The sequence below is a fragment of the Triturus cristatus genome, chromosome 11, assembly GCF_964204655.1.
Source record: "Triturus cristatus chromosome 11, aTriCri1.1, whole genome shotgun sequence".
NCBI classification, from domain to species: Eukaryota; Metazoa; Chordata; class Amphibia; order Caudata; family Salamandridae; genus Triturus; species Triturus cristatus.
The window spans coordinates 551,033,027-551,058,856 of NC_140594.1; positions in this window are offsets into that span (position 1 = coordinate 551,033,027).

The following is a 25,830-nucleotide window of genomic DNA, read 5'->3' on the forward strand; positions in this document are numbered from 1 at the left end:
CAGGTCCTCTCGTGCTGTGTCCGTACTCCCTACTCCTTGCACCGTCTCCACACTGATGACTGTGGCCTGGATTTCCTCCTGCTCCCCCTGAGGCACTGGACTGCCGCCTCCTTTCGCCGTTGCTGCCTTCCTGTTGGTAGTGGGTTTGTACCTGGTTAAGGTTGTCATATCCTGCCGGTGCCTCATGGCCTCCTCCATTGGCCTCCTCGACACTCCGGTTGCATTCACGGTAGTCTGCTTGTGGGTCAGTTGCTGGTAGTGTTTTGTCACCTCCGTGATGCTGGTTTTGTTTTCCTGCGGTCTGCACCCCGTCTTTCTCTCCCTTTTCTCCTTGGCCTTCCCCGAGCCCGTTGTTCCTTGCTGGTGGTCTGTGGGGGTTGTGTGGTTCGTGTTGTCCTCTGCGCAGGGTCAGGGTGCATCCATGTTGCTCCGTGCTTGGGCTTGTTTCTGGTGTGTTGTTTCTGTGGTTTTTATGGTGTATTTTCACGCAATACGTGTGGCATTTGCAGGCCTGTGGCTGGTTTTCTCTACTTTTTGTACCACGATTGGCCTCATCGCTTGAATTTGCGCATTTGCGTTTCGCATTTTTGCGGCGTGGCGTTGATTTTGACACGTTATCTGGTGTCTATCGCATGCTACCGCCTTGTTGTGAATTTCACGTTGACACAGGTTTATTTTCCCACGATGGGCTGCGATATTGAAAGTTGTGTTACGCTACTCTTGTGGTAGTTATCACACGTTCTTGTGAATATACACCTTAGTTTCCAAATACTAATTAATATTTGCTGTCTCAGTAAATGTTTTTCTTAAATACACTCCCTGCTTTTCTTGTCTTTATCTCTAATTTATATTTGTAACATTTGCAGTGCTTTAAATGGGCCGGTACTCACCGGTACTGAGTACCGGCACTTCTTAAATTTATCACTGTGAGTACCGGCACTTCTCTGCTGCCTTGGAGAGTACCGGTACTCATGACAAGGTAGGTTTAGTGGCTGTGAGTGCTGGTGAGCAGGAGTGGAACTTGTCTCTGGCAGCAAAGGCGCCGCTTCTGTCTCCCGTCCCCGATCTGAGCCCCAGCTGAGCTATTCAGCAGGGCGCAGTTGAATAATGTTCGGTGCTCACCATCACGCTGTGCTTGACAAAGCAGGGTCGAGATTCATTTTACCTGCTAGTGTGCACGTGTGATTTTCAAAGCACAGCACTTCAGGTAGGGTAATGTCCGTGCAGGGTAATACTTTAAACATAAACATTTTATGAGGGGCAAGGGCGGATTCTCACACTTCCCGTACTTTCTCTGGATTAGAGGGTTCATGCCCAGACAATGCGATCGATTAGGCCCCTGGAGCGCTAATCTAACTGCTTTCTGCAGTGAGGCACCTACCTTCCTAACGCCACATGCCTCAATTACCGCCAACCCTGTGTTTTCCACACATTCCTAACACTTTCCTTTAGATGCGCCTGTCTCCCTTCTTGCTCTGTCACACTGTTGTTTAGGAGCCATGTCTGGTCGGCGCCCAGGCTGTGACAGGATGCCGGGGCCCAGGGCACCCAGGAATTCCCCTGCTACATGAAGTTAAAGGAGGAAGCCGCTTTTCCATAATCGATCACCTGCTCCCCTCCTCCTCACCTGGACTGTGCTATTGCTGGACCCAGCGGAGCCCAACTTCTGCCCCAGACTCGCCACGCCAGCGCTACCTTTTGTCTAAACTAGCAGTTTTGCTGATTTTTTAGTAGTGCCAAGTGTTTAACATCCCTGCTTGACAGTGACACCAGGAAGCAGCAGCTTTTATTTTCTCAGCATAGTTAGACTTGCTAAGTCAGAGATGTCATGTGATTATTGTTCCAGCTGGAGAGAGGTCAGAGTGGTCTCTACTGGCAGTTTTCACTCTGACCATTAAGTAGTGTAGAGGGTTAATATGCCTCCTTCAAAAAAGCATATTGTATTGTACTGTATTGTATGTGGATAGCTCAGTGGGTTGCTGCTTTTGTCACAGAGAGCCCTTCGTTACATGTGGTTCAACCAAACCTGAAGCTGAGGTTGGGGGTGCTGATTTTTTTTAGAAATGTAATAATAGCTTCAAAAGAACCTACTGCAGAGTTTGACTTCCTTGTTGCTTAAATGAGTGTGATTTCTGATGTTTGTCTATTTCCATTGACTTCATACCATGATTATGCTCGCAAGAAAGTGCCACTCTAAGTGTTACACATCTAGTTGTTGCCTGACTCTCGTAAATCCACTGAATCTATGAAAATGTCACACATAAGCAATCTGAAACATTAGCAGCTATACTCAAATGGGTGTCTTTTCTGATATTTATATGATTCCCTCGTCTTCATTGCTTAATTTTGCTAGTGAGAAAGTGTCACTCATAATTACAATGCAAATATGAAAATGTCACACAAAGCAGACTGAAACCTTGGCAGCTATTGGGTCCATTCAGGCCCGGTGCTGTCAACCACATTCACACTATCCTCTGCATTTGCGCAAACACAGGAATCATGGCAGTCCCCAGGCAGTGGCAATTAAAAAAGCCATGGTGAAGACTACAACATGGCTTTTAACATACCAAGAGTCTTTTTATGTTTGTGTATTTGCCTACATTTGTATGCCTGTTTTTTGTAAGAAAAATGGGTGGCACTTTGTGTGTACATGTCTGCTCGGTGACAAAGGTTAACAAATAACATAGTAGAGAGAGTTAGTGAGTGAGTGAGTGAGTGGATAGATGAGTAAGCAAGGGTGGATGTATGAATGGATGGATGAGTGGATGGATGGATGAGTGAGTGAATGGATGGATGGGTGAAAGAGGGTGGATGATTGGATAAAAGGGCGGATATGGGCGGATAAGTGAAAGATTGGATGGATGAATGAAAGGGAGGGGGATGGATGAAAAGGTGGATGATGGGTGAGTGAAAGGAGGGATTGAGTGAAAGGGTGGATGGAATGAAAGGGTGGATGGTATAAAGGAGTGAAAGGGTTGATGGATAGATGAGAGAAAGGATTGATGGATGAGCGAAAGGGTGGCTAAAGAGATGTATGAGTGAAATGATGAATGGATAGGTCTAAAGATGGATGGATAGATTTGGATATGAAGGTTGGACAGACGGAATGGTGAAAAACTGAATGATGGATGAAAAACTGAATAGACAACAGAATATAAAGAGTAAATGGTGGACATCAGCAGGTAAATGGTAGGATGAAGGGATGAATGGATAGATCGAAGGAAGAGACAAGAGATATCTTCTGGGGAGGGTCGTGATGATTTGCTTCATTTGCTTGGTGCCATAAGAGCTTTGGTTCGAAGTGGGGTTATTTTCAGTTTCTTCCTACTCACATGCCCAAAAATATATAGTATTGTGCCAAACAACAGCATTTAACAGTATGGCATTAAGAAGGTGCAACTATTGCAAAAAAAGGAAATGTTAACATATTACCGCATTTCTCTTTCATTTTGTGTAATGAGTTAACCTGCTTTGTTTATATACACACAATGATGTGTTTTGTTGTGTGCTGCAACTATTATAGAAGTCGTTAAGTATCACTTTGTCTTGCCCTTAGCCCCGCCCCTGGCCCCGCCCACTCACTACACCTCTAGCTCATTTTAATGAGTACCTGCACTTATTTTTTCCCATTTAAAGCACTGAACATTTGCTATTTCTCTTTTTAATTGCATTTATATACAAAAATAGAAATATTTAACCTTGCAAAATTGGAATAAGGGAGGGCACATTATCCACATCCCCACAATTAAAAACAACAATTAGAGCAAGAGCTTTTATTTTCCTAGTTGGATTAAACGCTGTGTACTAGTAGTCTTTATTAATAAAAAGTGCCCTGTTGTTTTGATTTACCTCAAGTGTTTTCAAGTTGAATGCGAATCTGCTTACTGCACTCGAACGGAGAGAGAACCTGAGGTAGAGAAAATGCACTAATGCATGAAAATGTCATTACATCTCATATTTTCGCCTTGACACTACAGTTTCACGGACGATTTCAAATAAGGTGGTGCAGGGCATTCGGAAAGAAAATGAAAAACAGATTTTGATTTTTGCTGATTTAATTTACAAGCTTCTATGGTATCCTAGCCAAAAGCTCTGTACCGTCCAATACTCATCTGAGCAATGTGTACTTATTGGTTTGCGCCCAGATTGTCTTCTGGGTTCTACTTTGAAAAAGCAGATAATGAGATAGGTCTATAAAATAATACAATGGAAACATAGGGCCATATTTAAGAGAGAACTTGTGCTTGCACCACGAGACACAAACAAGGCTTAAAATCTTAATAAATACAATAAAAGATGTACACCATTAAATCTTAATAAATCTGTCCCAAGTGTTTATGCTGCATGGCAGTCAGCAGCACCAGGAGGACGATTAACAGAAACAGATCATTTGGAGTAGTGCATCATTTGTGTTCTCAAAATCTTTGGTATGAAGGAGAAGTAGAATTGGGGCAAGGACACAGCCTTGGCGCACCTCACGCTTAATGCTGAACGACTCTGAACATTCTCCAGCATTAGCATACCTTACTAAAGCTGAGAGATCATGATGGAGAAGCCTCAAAAACGAGACCAGGCCTGCGCCGACTCCCATATTTACTAGGATGTCCCATAACTTAGAGCGTGAGACATAATCAAACGCACTGGTCTGGTCCATAAAAGCCAGAGGAGTGAAAACGTCCTTCGCGTATTTGTATTTGGCCAAAACTAGATGGAGATTGAGACACTGTTTGATCGTGCCTAACCCCTTCCTAAACCCATACTGACTGGGGGCCAGAATGTGATTGGCATTAATCCAGTCCAAAAGATGATCTAGCGCAACTCTCCCAATTACTTTGACAGAGGAATCCAAAAGAGATATCGGGCGGTAGCATTTACTGACCAATGTCCAGATTCCACTTATAACACCATTTTTGGGGGAAACAATTAAACAGCCTGCACCAAGAAAGGAATCACCCCTCTCTGGTCTCTCGGTTATTAGGTATATAGGGCCACATTCTTCTCAACCACACCCTCACACTGACACATGCGCACACACTTATTAACACACAAACGTACATACTTTCCTACAAGATGCTACAGCACAAAACACATTATGAGCTGTACACTTACTTTTACCCGCCTTTAAACATTGCATACCCAGTGGAATCACAGACAGCACTACAGCACATTTGTAAACAAAATATGGGTGCATGACTGGCAATGAACATAAGAGTGCCACAAAATCCCAATGCAGGGTCACCGAAAGCCTTTGTGAACATACACTCCATTTAGAGGTACCATACTGTATGGGTCGAGGAGTCTGTATCTCTGACTGCACTACTAACATTGTGTGACATGCATGTCTTGGTTATACTTTAATGCAGCACAAACACATTATCTTAGCTTTCCCTCCCCACCTTATGCAAAAGACGCTGGATACTCCATGTTGCCATGGTTTTGGGTTCACGCTGTCATTGTCCCAGAAGATATGCATGACACTGGAGCCTGGTAATAAACCAATGATAAAACTAGCATATGAATCCTGGGGCAACAAAAGTAGTAACATCTACTTATTTTAGAAGGATAATATTTCATCAGAGTTCATTGTATCACCTTTTATCTAGGCTTCAGTAAAAATGTCTGTCTATAGCTGTTAAAAAATACCACAGAGCTTACCTGTTCTGAAGTAATACCTGGACTCTCTCACCGTCTTTCTACAATAGAAGTGAAGCAACTATTTCTACAACAAGAGTAGGGGCGGTATAATCATTAGTCTCCTACAGGACGCATCCTTTTTCGGGATATCAGGAGCTTGCACCTTTTGTTCCGGTATTAGATGCCTTTGGTGTTAATGACAAAAATAGACTGGGACAATATATCCCTTCTTAGAGAACTGGTCAATACAATTCTTGGCCACACAGGAAATTCATCATTGGAATTTAAGTTCATCCAACCAATCCTTGCAAGATTTGGCCATGACCACTCTGTAGGAGATGGTAAGTGGGCACAGTCAGTGATCACTCAGCATTGTTGGCACATGACTAGGTGAGATACTTTCACCAAGCAAAAGAGAAGTGTTCCATTGCTCTCTATATTTTGCCACACTATGCACCCAAATGGTTTTTACATCCTTTCAGGCTGAAGATTGTCACCATAATTCAAACAAATGACTACCCACCAATACGTATAGACTCTGTTGACGTTGCTGTTGACACCCTGTTGTTGCTTTATTTTTGTGCTCAAGATCCTGGAAGCATCACCTTGTCATTGCAGAACCAGTCTCTCAGAAAGTGAGAGTACAAGGATGTATCAATCCACAAACAGAAGTGTCAGCGGGGGAAGTACAGAACAGCGTCTAAACATAAAGGGACTGTTAGACCTGACAGCCTTTGGTGTGGTCTTTCCACAAACATTTTTCCTTCTGTGAATTTCATTTTTTTTATTAGGGTTCTGTGCACTTTCCCACTGCTAACCAGTGTTATGGGCTTTTGCTGTCTTCGTCAAACATGGCAAAATTGACCTACACCCAATTGACACATTTAATTTATTTTTGAATCCCTAGTAGAGCGGCACTACATGAACCCAGGCCCTGTAAATTTAATGCTGCTAGTGGGCCTGCAGCTCTCATTGTGCCACCAACTTAAGTATCCCTTTAAAATATGTCTCAGGCTTTCCAGTGCAGAATGTGTGCAGTATTAAACTGCTAATTTGACCTGACAAAATAAAACTTTTGCCAGGCCTAAACTAACATATAGGGCACCCCTGTGGTAGAAACTAAACAGCTCAGAGGACAGGGTGCATTATATTTAAAAGGTGGAAGATGTCTTTTGAAGTTTTACATGATAGTGAATAACTCCCAAAATAATGTTTTACTACTCGGAGGCCTACCACTCCCATAGAATTCCAATGGGTCACCTTATTACATTTAATAAGTGCTGATGTTTGATTGGTAACAAGTAGAAATGTCATATTTGATGTCAAAGGAATTATAATTTAAAATCCTCTTTAATGGTAAAGTTGAATTTTATGTTTAAATTCTGTAAATGACGCTTTTAGAAAATTGGAATTTTTTTGTCCTAACCATTTGGTGTCCCCAGTCTGTCTCCTCGTTCACAAGATTGTGAATAGTGGGCAATTGGCCTTTGTGTTTTCCTGAGCGGACCTGTTCCCTGTCCCACTGATATTTCAAAGGGCTGTCTCCAGCACACTGACTAAGGACTTGACCCCAGCCTTTTGTCACTCTAGATCACTAGGAGCCTGGTCAGGAGGAGGAAGGAAATTTCCAGAACCAGATGGGGATAGCATATACGAGGCTTCTTCAAACAGTAGCTTGTGAGCTGCTGATAGCTTGCCAGCTACTTGTAAGTGTCTCTTCTTTGTGCATCCCAACTTACTAAATTAGAAGCTTTTGCTTGGTTGGATTAATATAGGTGTACCAGATTTGAGAGTGTCAATTCCAAATGAAAATGTGTTTGTTCTCAATAGTTTAAAGCTAATATTTTGAGAAAAAGGGTGAATGCACAAAATATATTTAAAGTTGATATTTAAGTGATAAATCATGTGCCATTCGGGAGAAAGTTTACAAATATTATTAACTTTGTGACTGACGCATAGCAGTTATAGCTGTTCTATTTTATCCATGTAGAGGCAAAACATATTGACAAAGGCATTTTTTACATTACTGCTGGCAACCATGTCTGGTGCACTGAAATGGTCACTGGATATCATCTTGAAGATGGTGGCCACTGATGTAATCTTGTCTAATGTGGTCACTATTACAACACTAATAACAATGGTTGCTCTCGATGAGTTTCACTGATCATAAGTAGCTCTTATTACAGAACAAGGCTGAACTAGTGTTTGTGTCATACTCCAAAGGAGAGCACAAAGTATAAATATTGGACCCTCAGACCAACTCTTTAGTACACACCTAGATATGTGGGCTACAAAAGAAGGACTGGCTTGTTCGACAGAGGACTGCCCTGCTGCTTGAGGCCTACCTTGTTCTTCATTGTACTGACCTGCTGATGCCAGAGGAATGTCCTGCTGCTTGAGGACTGCATTGTTCTGCAGATGAAAGTCCTGCTGCTGGAGGCCTGCCCTGCTATCTGATAAGGAAGTCCTGACCTGCTCCCTTCATCCCAGACTAACCTGTGTGTGTTCAACAGTCAGTTTGCTGACCTCCTGTTCTGAGCTACAGGGACACAAAAAGTTCCCGAGGCACCCTGCAACTGCGCAGCTGACCTGCTGCAACTGGAGATGCCTGGTCCTGCAACCTGACCTGCCTGAGTCCTGCTGGCCTCTGCTGGAGTGAGTACCTTATCCCCAGGACATGCCTCCCCTGGCCATGGACTTTTGGATGGCATCAGAGTGTATTCATCTGGGAAGGAAGGAAGAATTCTGAAATGTTGGGCTTTTTCCAATCAGGAACAAGCCTGTTCGCACCAAGACTCTGCCACCAATGATGACCGCCAGTGTGAAGCTCCAGTGAACCCAACCCTACATGCTACAGTGACCTGCAGTGATGACCGGCAACACGAGATCTGCACTTCATGCACTTCATGCTACAGCGACAACAGCTCACAGTGACTACCAACACTAAGCTGTCACAACAACCATCCGTGATGCCTGACCAGCTCTTTGTGATACAACGACGACCATCCACAATGCTCTCCACCTCGAACTGGACTCTTTGAACCCTTCTTCGAGAAGGTAACTTTTTTGGGCTGGACTAACTTGCTCCCAGTATCTGGCCCACGCTCCATCACAGTTAGCCTGAACTCATGCCCTTCCCTTGGTCTGGTTCCACCAGATGACCACGAGTGGTGCTTTGTGATTTAGGTGCTATATCTACCCAGGCACTTCCCCCAAGCTGCCCAGCACCACACACTGCAGCTAGAAAAAGGTCTCAGAGAGCCAATGGACTGATGCCCTCAACACCTCCCATCCTCATACTGCAACCAACCTAGAATAGGCGGTCAAAAATGTCCCTGCCTAGATCACAGACTGCACCATCAGAGTCACTCCCAGCAAACCCTACAAGCTCAAGAGATTCTCCAAGCAACCAGTTGGTACACTACAGAACGAAGCCCCTAATAAAGAAACCCTCCACTGACCCCAACAAACTCAAGAACTACCACCCCATCTCTCTGCTGCTCTTTCTCACCAAAGTCCTTGAGAAGGCCATCAACAAATAATCTTCTGGACACTACCCAATCTGAACTTCGCACCAGCCACATCACCACAACCCCCCTAATTGCAGCCACAGACTACATCAGATTTCTCCTCAACCAAGAAAAAATGGTGGCCCTGATCTGCCTCAACCTCTAAGCAGCGTTCAACACAGCATCACACCACACCCTGCTCAAAAGGCTTCACGACATTGGAATCCAAGGAGATGCCCTCAAGTGGATTGCCTCCTTCTTCACTAAAAGAACCCAGAGAATCCACCTCCCCCTTCTCTTCGTAACCCAAGAACACCATCTGTGGCATCCCTCAAAATTCGTCCCTCAGCCCTACCCTGTATAAACCTACATGACTCCCTGGGCCAACAGCATCAGATCACATGAACTTGACATCATATCCTGAGTCTCTAATGCCCAGCTCATCCTCTCGCTATCAGAAGACCCCTCCGCCACACTGACTGTTGGAAATGGCCCTTTTTGCAGGGTTATCCTCAAACTTTTTGCTTTTTCCTCCTATTTTTCCCTGACCTGTTTGTGTTAGTTTTAGGACTCTGGGCACTTTGCCACTGCTAATCAGTGCTAAAGTGCATATGCTCTCTGTGTTAATTGTGATATGGATTGGTGTTTCCATAATTGGATATTTGATTTACCTGTTAGCCCCTAGTAAAGTACACTGTGTGTGCCAGGGCCGGTGAATCAAATGCTACCCGGGGACCTGCAGCACTAGTTGTGCCACCCCCGTGAGTAGCCCTGAAAACGGTAACTCAGACCTGCCATTGCAGAGTCTGCGCGCAGTTTTTAACTGCAATGTCGACTAGGCCAGTGCACACACTGGCCAGTCCATAACCTTCCCTTTTCTTACATGTCAGACATCCCTCAGGTAGGCCCAAGATACATCTGTGGGCAGGGTGCAATGTATGTGAAAGGTAGGACATGCCCTGGTGTATGTGGCATGTCCTAATAGTGAATTACAGCCAATTTAGTTTTTCACTATTGCAAGGCTACCAGTTCCCCATAGGATAGAATGGGAGATTTCTTTATAACATCTTATAAACATAACTGGCCCAGGGAATTTGGTGGGAAAATAAAATGTAGTATGCCTGAACTCAGAATCTAAAGATGCATCTTTTAGTGAAGATGATTTTTACATTCTGCGTTTGAAAATACCACTTTTAGAAAGTGGGTGTTTTCTTGCTCAGTCATCCCGTGTGCCTCTGCTGGAATGTGGATTGCCTTTCTGGGTTTTGGATGACAGAAGGCTGGGGGGCCGGAGGGGCTCCAGATAGTCTAGGTAGGTCAGGAAAGTGCTGAATAGATCTGGGTTGCAATGGGGAAAGGAGGAGGGGATTTCCTTGCAACTCAAAGGGCTTGGTCTGTCTCTGACAATGCCGTCTCCACCTCCTGCCAGGAAATCACACCAGAGAAGGCAGAACTGGTTCTGGCCCGGCACAGACCCTCTCTGCCTAAGAGATCAAAGGATTTTTGGATTTAAATACTGGGTCCCAGACCCATGAAATTTAGAACTCATCTGGAACAAGAAGACTGCCAAGAAGAAGAGCCGGAGAAGCTGCGAAAAGGAACAACTGCTTTGCTGGGCTGACCTGCAGTGGCTGCTTCTGTCTTGGGCAGTGAAAGACCTGGACTGGACTTTCTGCAACTATATTTGTGAGTCTCTCCAAGGGCTTGAGGTAGAGCTTGCCCCCTGTTCATGAAGTCTCAGGAACAACAAAGACTTCAAGTTCTTCTGCCCACAGCACTGGGGACTGTGTGTTTTGTGCTGCAAACACAGGAAAAGCAACTCAACAACATCTACAACGCCGCTGTCGACTCTGTGCCCTGAAGGCACCGCAGAGGGCACCGACGCAACGCCACACCGCAACCTTGGTCTCACCGACGACGCCTGTGGACGCCGCCACCGAGCCGCTGCTTGCACCGCGACCTGTGGGCACTGCACTCCGCACCACCTCGCTTCACGCCGAAGCTTTGGGCACCGCAGAGAGCACCACTGCAATGCTGTACCATGACCTTGGTCTCTCCGACGAAGCCTGTTGACGCCGCCAATGAGCCGCTGCTCACAACACGACCTATGGGCACCGTACTTCACACCGCCTCGCTTCACCTCCGAAGCTTTGGCACTGCAGAGAGCACCGCTGCAACGACGCGATCTTGGTCTCACCGACGACGCCTGTTGATGCCGCCACCTCACCGCCTTGCTTCACGAGGACGCCTTGGCCTCCCTGACGCCGCCGCTCTACGCTGAAATCGATGTCGCTGCTTGCACCGTAGTTCGAGGGCACCGCTCGTAAGTTACATGACGCATCGCCCTCATCCCGCATCGCAGCCTTGGCCTACCGACGCCAGTGCCATCGACTCCAGTTCGTCAGCCAACGACAGCGCTTCAGCAACGACGACACCGCTGCTTGCACCGTGACCTGCTAGCACCGTGGCCAGCACGGCCTTCAGCTCTCACCGGGACCCTGGTCTCACCGACGACACCATCTGACGCTGTCACCGAGCCGCTGCTCGCACCGCGACCTGGGGGCACTGCACACCGCACCGCTGCACTTTGCACCGCAGCACCCGACGCCTGCCAGTGCCAGCACTCCTGATTCCATCAGAGAGGAACTCGACCTGCAAAGTGAGTGACTTCAAGGGTCTCAACGCCCTGCATTTCTCACAGGTACTGTTTGCGGGTCTCCCCGACACCGTAGCTGGCCCGCGACCCCGCGACCAGCGAGAACTGTTGGATTTGTTGTTCACGACGCCGTGATAACCCCGGACAGAGCTATTGACATCAAGGAACTATTTTTAACGCATATTTTGATAAGTGAAGATTTTGAAGTATAGTATTGTGGATTTTTATCGTATTTCGTCTTGTCTTAAGTATATAAAAGTTGGATATTTTTCTAAACTGGTGTGGTGTCCTTTTGTAGTGCTTACACTGTTTTACTATTGGTTATGTGCAAATGCTTTACACACTGCCTCTAAGATAAGCCTGGCTGCTCGTGCCAAGCTACCAAGGGGTTGAGCAGGGGTTATTTTAGAAGTGTAACTTCCTTATCCTGACTAGAGTGGTGGTTTCTGCCTCGCTTTGGCGCAAGCATCAGCTAGCCAGAAATCCCATTTCTAACACTGACCAACTTCTGCTAGTGCATGCCAAGCATCGCTGACTTGATGACAGAGAACTGCCTCAAACTCAACACAGACAAGACAGAAGTGCTGATCTTCTGGGACAATACATCCCCCTGGAAGGATGCCTGTGGCCTCCCACACTAGGACCCTCACCCACTCCGACCAACCACGCCCACATCCTTGGCATCATCCTGGACAGTAAGCTCACCATGAACAGACAGATTAATGCAGTTTCATCCACCTATTTCCCCACCTTTCGCATGCTCTGTAAGATCTTAAGGTGCCTCCTTATCTACACCAGATGAACAGTCACACAAACACTTGTCAGCAGCTGACTGGACTACAACAATGCCCTCTACATAGGACCACCTCACACCTCCTAAAGAGACTTTAAACAATAAAAACTCAGCAGCCAGACTTATCCTAGACCTCCCTAAATGGACCCACATCACCCCCCCACCTCCAGAAGCTCCACTGGCTCCCCATTCAGAGGAGATGCCAGTTGAAGATGTTGATCCACACCTTCAAAGCCCTCCACAACCAGGGACCAGTTTACATCAACTACTGACTGAACTTTTACATTCTCTCCAGACACCTGTGCTCCGCCTCCCTCTGCCTTACCATACCCCCCTTATTTGCCACAGCTACGGTGGAGTACGCTCCTTCTCCTACCTCACGGTGATATCCAGAAATGACCTCCCACTTCATCTATGGACCTCATCCTCTCTGCTGGAATTCAGAAAATGACTCAAGACCTGACTATTCAACTAAGCCCTTCTGCAACAGTACTCTCAGTGCCTGGGTAGCCTCATAGGTGATTAGCAGTGCTATACAAATCCAGTTTGATTGATTGACCTAAAACTTTGAAATTGTATACCCCTGGTTCTACTTATTAGATATCTGTTGTTCTGGTATCATTTTATTTATTAGAATGTACTCCATGTTTCTAAATTGATGTGCTGTGTTTTTACTTCTTGAGTGTTTGAATGCTGCATAAATACTTAACACATTGGGGACGATTTTGATGTCGGGCGGAAGACACTGACTCGGTTCTAGGACCGACCAAACTCTGGTCGGCGGTCCCAACCTCCTCATTGGGATGCGACTGAACACTGTTCAGTAGGATGCTTGCATTTTCTGCATTGCGTAAACCGGTCGTAATACATGGTCCCATAGGGAAATGGGAGGTACTGTACATCCCTGCACCCCATGGCAGGCACCTCATGGTGCCTGCCATGGGGTGCAGGGATCAGCAGTTGACCTCCAACCGGAGCCCGTGCACACAAGGGGGCCATGCTGTGGGCCCCCAAACATGCTTTCCAACATGTTTTTCATGTCGGACAGGTCAGCATGGAAACCATGTTAGAAAGCGTGCATCATAATCCCAAGGGCTGAAAGGCCCGCAAATTGGGATTACGGGCCGGCTCTGACTGTCTGACGGGCTCCATGAGCCCATTGTGAGCCAGACAGAATGATTGCCAGGTTTACTTTCCAACCGCCTGCATCATAATGCGGCCGGTGGGAAAGTAAACTGAACGGCCCATTAGGATGCGGCCAGGAATGCTCAGACCATCAGTTGGACCTTTACTTAATCAGCCCCGTAGTCTCTAAATTAAGCTTGAATGATTTTGTCCAAGCTTCCAGAGGGTTAGGCACAGGTTAATTCAGAAGTCTTCAAACTTTTTTACACTGAGCCTCCTCTAAGCAAAATGTTTTGAGGTCAGGCCCCCTCCAAAACTTTATGACAAAGATTGGGGGGGTGGGAGGCAAATGGCTGCGTGCAGGGAACGGGTCTTATGAGATGATTTCAGGAATACTTTTCTATAGCTTATGAACTGCACCAAATGTGAGACAGCAAATGCATCAAACAAAAATAGGTATCCAAAACAAACTGCTCCCCATAATTGGGGTGTTGTGAGCCCCTCACACTCTTTGACCCCAATGCAACTATACCTGCTGCACTAATGATAACGGCAGTCCTGATTAGCAGGCTATCTCCTTTGCCTTTTTTACCTCTTCCCCTCCATGATGTATCATCACCTCTGTCCTAATGCTTAAAAGGACAATAAGCTCTGATGCCCCTTTTTTTAAAGGTAGACAGTCATAATTGTGATGCCGTGGGCCCCCCAAATCCCTGGGCCCCAGTCCTGCTGCATCTGCTCCTTTATGATAACCAGCAGTAGCCACTTACACACTTGGCAGCAGTACCAGCTTCACTAATGAATGTCCCTTTTAAAAAACAAAAACACTTATATTGTCCCCTTCTTTGGGGTATCTCGCTGAAGAAGCGGTCTCTGGCCATTTGTAAACATAAAAATGAGTCCCCATAGAGTGCTCCCTATTCTGGGCCTTCTCTTTGACAATATATATGAATCTCGCTCCTTCCTCTGTCTCCTGGACCATTACTGTGAGGCCCCCAGTGATTGAGAGGATTAGCCCTCTGCATCTGAATGCAACCCTGCTGGCCTTCTACCTGCTACCCCATGGACTCAGCTTTCACAAAAAAACTGCCCCTGAATGGTTAATACTGACTTTGAGATGCCTCTGCCTGAAATTGAAGTGTGGGTGGTAGTGTAGAAAGTTAAAAAAGAGAATTATGAGTTTCTGCAGCAGCGTTTTCCACATAATAATCAGTGTACTGCATTTGGTACATAATCTGCAGATTTCAACAACAAAAAACTTGATTCTAGCTCAAACGGAACAAAAGTTACTTAAAGCGTGACAAAGTGTTCCGGAGCAGTGGAAGACCCTTTGCAAATATTGACTGGTAATCTTGTAGTTGCTTACTGCTGTATTTGGGTGCTACACTGGTACTAATGAGGTGAAATATTTCCCCTGACAGTGTTACCGTGAGTTAAAATGACAAAATAATTAGGTAATGCTAACCACAAAATGTGGCACATTGTGCCGCATAATTTACCTTTTCTTGCTGCATAATTTAGTCAAACCTTCTGCATAATGTTGTCCTTTTCTGCTGAATAATTCCAGTGGATCTGCTTAAATCTTTATGGTGGCAAAGAACTATTCTTTTTAAGATGTAATGTAAAGGAGTTATCAGCTGGGATCTGGACTAGTGGAGACACTTACAAAAATGTCTGCATTTGATACAGTTTGATTACTTATTACTAAAAAGTATGTTTAGTAAGAACTTGTTTTATCTCAATCACTGCATCATGTTGCAGTTGCCTAGCTCAGAGTATGTAAATACTGTTTTAAAATAATGACTTAAATATTCACAGTGCTTTCTGCCACAGGCTGGGACCTCATAGCACTATAAACAGGGCCATTGGAACTATGCGGCAGGAGAAGACCAAATAATGCAGCATGGTTGACTAAATTCTAGGCCTGGGCTAAATTTCCGTTCCGCTCGCGGAAATTGCGATAATTTGACATTTTCGCATTCCGCGGAGAGCGCGAAAATGTCAAAATTTCCGCATTCCGCAGCTTAGCGATAATTTGTTTCTTGCTCGTGCTGCAAAATAATACATTCTCGCGCGCGCGCGCACCATCGCCTTACCTGAAGCCCCGCGTTCGCCGACAAGTTTTCCCGATCCGGTCGCGTTCTCCACAAGATGTTGGATTGTTGGTAGCCATTTGCGCTGTCTCGCGACAGTTCGCGCCCGCAGTAACGTCATGCGTCGCGCGATCACGTCTTTCTTCTCGCGATCATGCACCGCGAGAAGAGTGAAAACAAGATGGCCGCGCCCACGAGCAACCGCATGGGTAAGTTGGCGAGCCGCGACCACGCACAAAATACCGCGAACGGGCGGGAAAAAAACTTCCGCATCTTCGCGATATTTCCGCGTGTTTGCGGAGATTTGTAACATTTTCGCGATAAAATTCCGCCCACCCCTACTAAATTCTGCAGCAAGCAAAGGCAATTTATGCCGCATATTTTGTGATAGCATTACTGCACTATTTTGCTATTTTTATACTTGTTAACATTGTCCTGGCCTTTATTGCCCCTCATAAGTACCACATTAACACCCACATATAGCAATAAGCAATAGAAAGGTGACCAGTCAACCTTTAGAAAGGGCCTTCCACTGTGAGGTAACATGTGTTGCTGCATTTTTCAATCTGCAAATTATACAGCAGACGATGGATTTTGTAGCAAATGCGGGAAAACCATAACTATGCGCTGTGAGTGCAGGGTGAGTGTGAAAGTGAAGGGTGAGAATGAGGAGTGAATTGTCTGAATGCAGGGTGAATTCTCATACACTTAAAGTAAATCAGCATGTTATTGACGTAGGGTTTCAGATACAAGTTAAACTATTGCTACTATGGAATTAAATCAGGGAATCATGGGTGAAGGAAATAAATAATGTGCTGATCCTGCAAAAAACTTCCAGTCTTATGATTAGGGTTGCCAGCTCATTATTTTGATGTTGCAGACAGTACAAAAATAAACAGTACCTAAAGCCCTATTTTCATCACTTATCTGTGCGTACTTCAAAAAGCAAATATAAAGCACTTTTAAATGTGTTCTAGGGCTGCCTGAATGTTTCATGACTGAAAATAAAAGGAACAGACAGAAAGTTAAAATACAAATGAATACATACATTTTTATTTAAGACCCTATTTAGGTGCCGATTCCGATCCGGTAAAAATGGTCGTACGGAGCGTTTTCTCCGTCCGACTCGTACCCGGGAAAAACACCTTACAAACTCGCAAGTACGAATCGTACAGAAACACCATTTCCGTATGAGTCGTAAAAAAACACCGACCGGCAAAAAAATACATACAAATCTGAGTCTGGACGGGGCAGCATTTCACGGACCAGCAAGTACGATTCGTGCCTACGTCACTCCGCACATAGCATTTTTTACGGGAGCCAAAAACTGCTGGGAAATTGAGGACGACGCGAACAAGGAGCACCAGTACGCGACGGACAGCGATGGACCCCAACCTACGTGTCATCCCGGCCCTCATAGCCTACGACCTCGTGTTCAGAAACCGACGCAGACGCCGCAGAAGGTCAGAACAACCCCCAGGGGCAAAGGGGGGGGTGGGGTGCAAGGGGCAGGAAACATAACCCACACCCCACAAAATACAAATACAACCTGCACAATAATTACATCCATGGTCTGGTCACTTTGGGGGGCATGTCCACCAATCCCACGTCCCGCCACAACGGAAGTGGACGTGGACGCGTACCCGTCACCACCATAATGGTGTTACGGGACGTACCCACGCCCCCAGAGCGTGGGTACGGTCCGTACACGCGTACCCCTACATCACCACTACAATGGTGGTACGGGCCGTACCCACGCCTCCAGAGCGTGGGTACGGTCCGTACCACCATAGTAGTGGTGATGTAGGGGTACGCGTGTACGGATCGTACCCACGCCCCCAGAGCGTGGGTACGGTCCGTACCACCATAGTAGTGGTGATGCAGGGGTACGCGTGTACGGACCGTACCCACGCCCCCAGAGCGTGGGTACGGTCCGTACACGCGTACCCCTACATCACCACTACAATGGTGGTACGGCCCGTACCCACGCCCCCAGAGCGTGGTTACGGTCCATACACGCGTTCCCCTACAGCCCCATTACATGATGGACACAAGGCGTACACATGCCACGGATGCAGGCGTACGGCTTGGTGCAGCACATCAGCTGTAAATTGGGGGTGGTGTATGGCCAGGACAGCAGTGTACCACAGCAAGGGCGCAAGTGGGTGGGTGGGTGCCTATCACTCCCAGCAGTGCACAGACATATGAGGGGTGGGTGCATATCACTCCCAGCAGTGCCCAGACATATGAGGGGTGGGTGCCTATGACTCCCAGCAGTGCCCTGACATATGAGGGGTGGGTGCATATCACTCCCAGCAGTGCCAAGACATATGAGGGGTGGGTGCCTATCACTCCCAGCAGTGCCCAGACATATGAGGGGTGGGTGGCTATGACTCCCAGCAGTGCCCAGACATATGAGGGGTGGGTGCCTATCACTCCCAGCAGTGTCCAGACATATGAGGGGTGGGTGCCTATCACTCCAAGCAGTGCCCAGACATATGAGGGGTGGGTGCCTATCACTCCCAGCAGTGCGGGTGCATATCACTCCCAGCAGTGCCCAGACATATGAGGGGTGGGTGCATATCACTCCCAGCAGTGCCCAGACATATGAGGGGTGGGTGGCTATGACTCCCAGCAGTGCCCAGACATATGAGGGGTGGGTGCCTATCACTCCCAGCAGTGCCCAGACATATGAGGGGTGGGTGCATATCACTCCCAGCAGTGCCCAGACATATGAGGGGTGGGTGGCTATGACTCCCAGCAGTGCCCAGACATAAGAGGGGTGGGTGCCTATCACTCCCAGCAGTGCCCAGACATATGAGGGGTGGGTGCAGAGGACTCCCAGCAGTGGACAGAGCCATGGGGGTGGGTGCAGAGGACTCCCAGCAGTGTACAGAGATATGGGGGGATGTACATCATTATCAGATGACCACAGCTCCATGGGTCATTGTACGTATCCATAACTTAGGACAATGATGATAGTGCCATAGCAACACATCACTGACAGTAGTGTCCCACTCCCAGGAGGATGGATGTCATTCCCCCACTGCATGACACACCACATGTGGGTGTGAGGACAAATAACACATGCATAACCACCCCTGGCAGATGCAGCACAATACACACACTGAGCTCATGCCACAAGAATGTATAGTGATGCCACTGCCTAATAAACTAAGAGAGCCAAAGAGAACACACACTGACACGCACATCCCAGGACTGGCAGGAATGTTCAGGTGCTGGCCTAGCCACCAAGATGTTGTCTGTCACGGAAGGAATCGGGTGGAGTTCCCACAGATACAAAGGCCACAATTGTGAGTCAGGTGTTCAATACCCAGCAGGACAAGTACCATATGCGTACTAGGCTGGGATTACACACATGCATTGTGCAGAAAAGGGACAATGTCTCCGTGAAGGCATGGCAAAACACTCTATACATAAGTACAGTGAGTACCAAGGATGGCACAGACTATGCAGCCGGACACATTGCTGAGCAGGCATGGCCAGAGTTGAAGGGATCCATCACCAGCCAAGGATATGTAGACACAGGGCAACACAACAATTGTGCAACTCTCTGCAGGGGAGATGCCAGGTGACACAGAGGAAAGAACACTCCTTGGGACAATGTCTCCAAACACAAAGAGCAGACACGACAAAGAATCTTTGCAAAGACCTTGTGATGACACGCAGATACCAGGTTCCACCCCATGAGCAGCAGAGTACAACTTGTCCCTGAAACATAACACATGCCCACAACCCCAACTCCTGTAGCATCAGCATCAACATCAATACCTGAAATGCAAGACTTTCCAAATGAAAAAGAAAAGGCTTTATTCAGCAGCAAAATAATAATGTGTAAACGAGACTATTCACAAAGGCCAATGGCCAGTCCATTACATCAGTCCTTGGGGGGAGGGGGCACATGGCCATGCGTCTCCCCTAGCTTGCCTGCACATCACAAGACTGTGTCGTCGACTGGGGGGGGGGGGCATCATGTGGGGAAGGACCACGCACCGCAGGGACAGGAGGGGGAAGGGTAGGTGTGGTGAGTGCAGGGACGGACGAGTCCACCACAGGAGGTGGGGCAGCGCCAAAGGGGGAGGCGAGCTCGGCGCTGCACACTTCTGCCAGTTCTTCAAGCGTCTCCCCTGCACCCGGAGAAACAACAGGCCCCAAGGAGGGGGGGTCAGAGGGATGGGTTGCAGCGCTACTGGGGGAGGTGGTGGACAGGCTGGGGGACTTAACTCCCCTACCCTTGGAGTGCCTTGACCGTTTCCGCCCAGGTGAACTAGTGGGGCTGAGGCCCAGCCCAGAAAAGTAGGCCTCCTTCTCCGAATCTGGGGCATGGGAGCCAAGGGGAGTGACATCGGAGGGACTGGGGTTGAGTCATGTGGACGGGTACTGTGGCTGCGTGCCTGCCTGTGTGCCCCAGACCCAGTGGGTGTGCCTGCTTCCCCCTGAGTGTGCGTGTCAGGAGGTGTGCGCTTGCCCTTATGTGGTGGTGTGCTGCTACTGTCTGGTGGGGTGCGTGTGTGTGGATGTCTTGGTGTGACTGGGACAGGCATGGTTGTGGGACTTGTGGATGGGGTAGGGGGGGACGCAGAGCTGCAGGTGATTTGCTACTGCCGTCAGTGTTGAGTCCATCGACCTCAGCAACCTCCGTTGGTCAGACATCGCTGATGACATGCCCTCCATGTACGACACCATCTGTGTCAGCAGTCTGGTGTGGCCATGGAGGACAGTCAGGATCGATGTCTGCCCAACTTGCAACTGCCGCTGAATGTCCACAGACTCGGCGGCGAGGGCAGTAGGGGGGACAGGGATAGGGGGTGTGGTGCCTGGCACGAAGGAGACATGTGGGTGCCTAGCACAGACAGAAGGGACCCGAGCAAGTGGGAGGGCGGTGATGGGAATGTAGGGGGCGGCGAGAGATGTACTGCTGCTTTCAGCTGTGGGAGCAGCCTCCGCCCCCTCTGGGAGCTCAGCCTCGGACCCGTCTGCCTTGTAGTCTGTGTTGGTACTGGGCAGGTCCTCCGCCTTACTCCCCTCGCCCTCCGTGCCACTGGATTCCACCGACTCCTCAGCAGTGGTGGTACCACTGCTCGATCCCTCCTCGACGTCCGTGCTGGTGTCTCCCTCGGTGTCCTCAGATGATGCTGTGGGCAAGGTGAAGAGACAGGAAAAAATCAGTCACCTGTATACATCTGACACATGAGTCCAAACAAAATAGGCAACACTGCATATCAGGAAAGGCATCATGAGAAACATCTAGGATACTCCCCACATATGTAAGCCCTGCACTCCCCAGTTGGTTGACCCACCATGCCACTTGGATAAAAATAAAATTAGGACACAACAGCAAATAACTTGAAATCACAAGATCATGAGAAGCTAGTGTCTGGGATCAGTTGAGCACAGCGAGACTATGAAGGCATGCCACCTCTTGTTCACTGTGAAACAAACAGTATTGTTGCAACAAAGGCCAAAGACCACATGCCAATGCAGAAGGTGTCCCCACACTCAGAGACCTGTGAGTACTTTTGACACCCCAAAGCAATACATTGTGACTCCTGGAGATTCACAACCCTTTGCATAATGGACATGTCTAGCATGTGTGAATGTGGCACTCTGTGAACACAACACACTTGTATCTGTATAGCAGAAGTCACACAAGGAGGTGCACACCAAACTACATGTACACAGTCATTGTCTGAGCTGCCAGACTCATTCAAATCAGCCACTGTTAGGCAGAAATGGCGTATCAGTAAGTACATATACATGGCACCAGGGTGGTGTGGATGACTTGACACTCGTAAGTTGGTATCAGCAACAACCAAGGACGAACCCAATTGCTAGCACACTGTGGGAAGATGTATATGTATGAACTCCAAACAAGTTTTGTTCAAACTGTGCCTTACTTTAAAATGTGCCAGCGTGTCCCTGGATAGTGTAAAGGTGGTGTCTTGTGCACTTCCTTGGGAGACATCTGGCATGCAGGCACATAATTGTCCTTCACAACAAAACAACAAGGTCACGCATATGAAACATTGAGACATGTTGACAGGTGTAGTGAGTGCCAATGGACATTTTCTCTGTGTAACAACTTGAATCATGTCATTTGTCACATGGCTATCCGTCACCTGATCACACAGTTGGCTACACATATGACCTACTGACTGTCATCTGAAGTGGCACACATGTCCACACCCAGGACAATGCATAAGCTAATGGGCCTGCAATTGTGTAGCAAAAAAGCCTAGCTGTACTGTGGGTTCCCCCTCATGGCAAGCCAGAATGTACCCACAGATGTCAGCACACAAAGTCACAACTGTGTAGCATCTGAACCACACACAGGTGGCAAAAATGTACAACCAGGATACATGATTGTCAAAAACTGACACTGGCAATGACGCACGAACATTAAGCACTGGCCAACATCACGGGGGCACTGCACGATGACTGTCTGTACTACGACTCATCACACACAAGTCAGAACTGGCAATGAAACTTCAGGGTTGAATATGTACGCCCCTCCCGCCCACACCCACCCATACCTGAGTCAATGTGACTGATACCGATCAAGAAGTGACACCTCTTATTCAGGGTTACAATAACTGTGCTTGAAAACTAGCTTCATTAACACGACATCACCTTGTAGGGCTGGCAAAACATATTGGTCTGAAACAAATATCAACAGATTGTTGTCAATAGCCACACAGGCACTGCCCAGTGTGAGTATGCACAAGCAAACTGGTATATACCTGTCCAGTGGACAAATGTATCACACATGTGAAAAATACAACCTAGGCCAGGGAACAATGCCACAGAGGCAGAGCCATGATGTACCCACAGTGAATGTGCACAGTGTTGAATGACACACATGAGTAGGAGGGCAGGCTGTGTCAGGGGACTGTAGTGTGCACACTGCTCAATGGTCCTGGAATGAGCTGACTGTCGCAGGAGCAACCGTCCCGGCACTAAGCATATGTCCCACTCATGCACATTATGTCTGATGCTACAACATTGGTAATGCATGCTGCAAGTCTGTTCATTTGAACCCTCACACTCCTATGTTGAGACTCAGCATCAGTGCCAACAATTAAGCACCCCAAAATGACCAAACAGGACAGGGCACAGGCAGACCACCCCCACACATGATGCTGAAAGCAGTGTGCACCTTGATAAACTGGCAGCCCAGATGACCATGTGCAATAGTGATGGCACACAGACCAGGTGACACATGTCAAGGAGGGGAAGGGAGGAAGAACAGCACAGGTTGACTTTGGGGAACTGGATATGCACTGCACATATATAGCCTGGCAGTGTATCCAGGCGACTGAGCAGATCAAAAAGCTGGTGACACACAACAAACACACATGTACCTACCCCCTTCCTGCTGCTGTAACTCCCGTATCTGCCTATCCAGGTCAGGGAAGACCACCGCCAGCACACGCCGCATCTGGTGGGTCAGGCGCCGGTGCCCGCCATGCTTGCAAGGCTCCTTCTCCTTCACCATGACCCGGGCGATCCTCCGGGTCCAGCACCGGATGTCCTGCCATCTCTTCCTCACTTGTGGCAGGCGCCGCCTGCGACCCTCCACCGATTGCACGGCCTTGACGGCATCCTTCCAGATCTTCCCCTTGTGGTAGGTGGATACCTGTGTGGATGACAAAGTGGGACAACATCACTACACCTGCACCATGTCACAGAGACACACATTTGAACATCTTTGATCTGTTGAAGAGGGCATAGTATGCTGGCAAGTAATAGCACCTTAGTCATAGGGACTTTTTCCACTGTGGGCGCACCAATGCACAACATGGCATAGTAAGTGCACAGGTGGCATGAGGGGTGCGAAACAATCCCTGATCATGGCACACACTGTGCATCCCAAGCAACAGAAGGCTGATGGGCAGCAGCGAAAATCAGTCACATGCCCCAGGCCACTGACAAAACCTCAGCAGAGTACACAGACACACACAGGCACACATCAATCACCTGCCATTGCCAACTGCGGATGCACACCTCACTCTGCACATGTGCCACTTGCCGGGGGGGGGTCACAGGTGTGGGGCTACCTCAGCAAGTCAGACACACAGCACAGCTTACTTCACACATCATATGGATTGAGCAGTTGCCTCCTCCATGCAGCTGTGGTGCAACACTCCACATGGACACTCACCCACATGACAAGGAACATTCACACACATCAATGTCCAGGGGGCGTACACATCATTTGGACACTCTCACCACTCTCACCACAGCTCCACTCAACTCTCACACACATCTGTGGGTGCAGTCACCTGTCACACCGGGGTGACCACTGAATCACCGCAGGACAATAGAACAAGAATGCCCAAGAGGATTAGGCTGGCGGAATGTGCCATGCACTATGCAGTGAATGTCACAGTAAGCACAATGCAAGTGAGAAGTACACACATGAACTACATCAAGCCCTGCATGAGATACATAAGCCCCCCCCCTCCCTGGGACCCACTCCAACCAACATTGCATGTCTGTCACACCTGGCCACAATGCCAGAAGTGACAGACACAAGAAAGGTGCACAGGCAAAGGTAGTGGAGTCAGCACTCACCTGCTCCCCTGGTCGACCATACAGCATGGGGTACTGTGGGAGGATCACATCCAGCAGGGCCTCGTTCTCCTCCTGGGTGAAAGGCTGGGCCCTCTCCACAGTCCTTGACATGGTGCCAGAGGGAGACAATACAGCAGCAGTGGTATCGACTGACATGTTGTGCAGGCAAGTGCCCTCTCATGGGTTCTGGCTGCCTTATATCTGCCTTTCTGGCCTATTTCATTTACAGGAGGACAGAGTGATTGGTAAGACTCATTTGCATGCTACGTTTCCTCCAATCCCTTTAAACCGACACCAGTGACAGCCTTTGCATCTTTCGAGTTTGCAGCATGATGTCAAGTCAACAACCACTTTGCAACATTGTTAAATGTGGCCAACTGATTTTTCCAGACCACATGATGTTCAATTTTGAACGTGAAACTCGGTATCCATGACAACCTGCATGCATTTAGGCCCTAATACTTGACCCTCATGTGTCCCCATTGTAATTCTTAACTCCCCACACAGGTACTCCCCACACAGGTACGGCGCGTTTCACACGTACCCCTAGGGCACCATCACTACAGTGATACGGCCCGTATCACTATAGTTGGGGGTACCGTAGGTCCTAGTGATAGGCACGTACTCACGCGTGTACGGCCCGTACACGCATGAGTACAGCCCGTATCACTAAAGTTGGGGGTACCGTAGGTCCTAGTAATAGGCACGTACTCACGCATGTATGGCCCGTACACGCGTGAGTACGGCCCGTATCACTATAGTTGGGGGTACCGTAGGTCCAAGTGATAGGCACGTACTCACGTGTGTACGGCCCGTACACGCGTGATTACGGCCCGTATCACTATAGTTGGGGGTACCGTAGGTCCTAGTGATAGGCACGTACTCACGCGTGTACGGCCTGTACACGCGTGAGTACGGCCCGTATCACTATAGTTGGGGGTACCGTAAGTCCTAGTGATAGGCACGTACTCACATGTGTACGGCCCGTACACGCATGAGTACGGGCCCTACACAGGCCCTCTGAGCGTGTGTACTGCCTTTCACAGCTTACACTGGTGATAGGAGGCGCACACGAAAGGAATAGAGGCGTCAGACTCGCACAAGGCTGTACATAAAGTCATTGTCAGTGCAGTCCTTCATGTGCAGGGCCTAGGTGTGTCAGGCAGTGATGTGGCACATGTCTCCTCATGTTGTGGCACAATAGATGTGTGATGAGCTGTTTACACATGTCATGTGTGATGGGGCACTACGTGGCACACTTCCCATTCACACTTTGCACATGTGTGCATGTAGGACACATGTGTCAAGCACTGCATCACTGGTATGGCACAGTCAGCAACACCTGCAACTGTCCCCTGATGCCAGGTACACAGATAATTACACCTCAAATGTGACTCCGAGCGTGCCACAATATGACTATGTCAA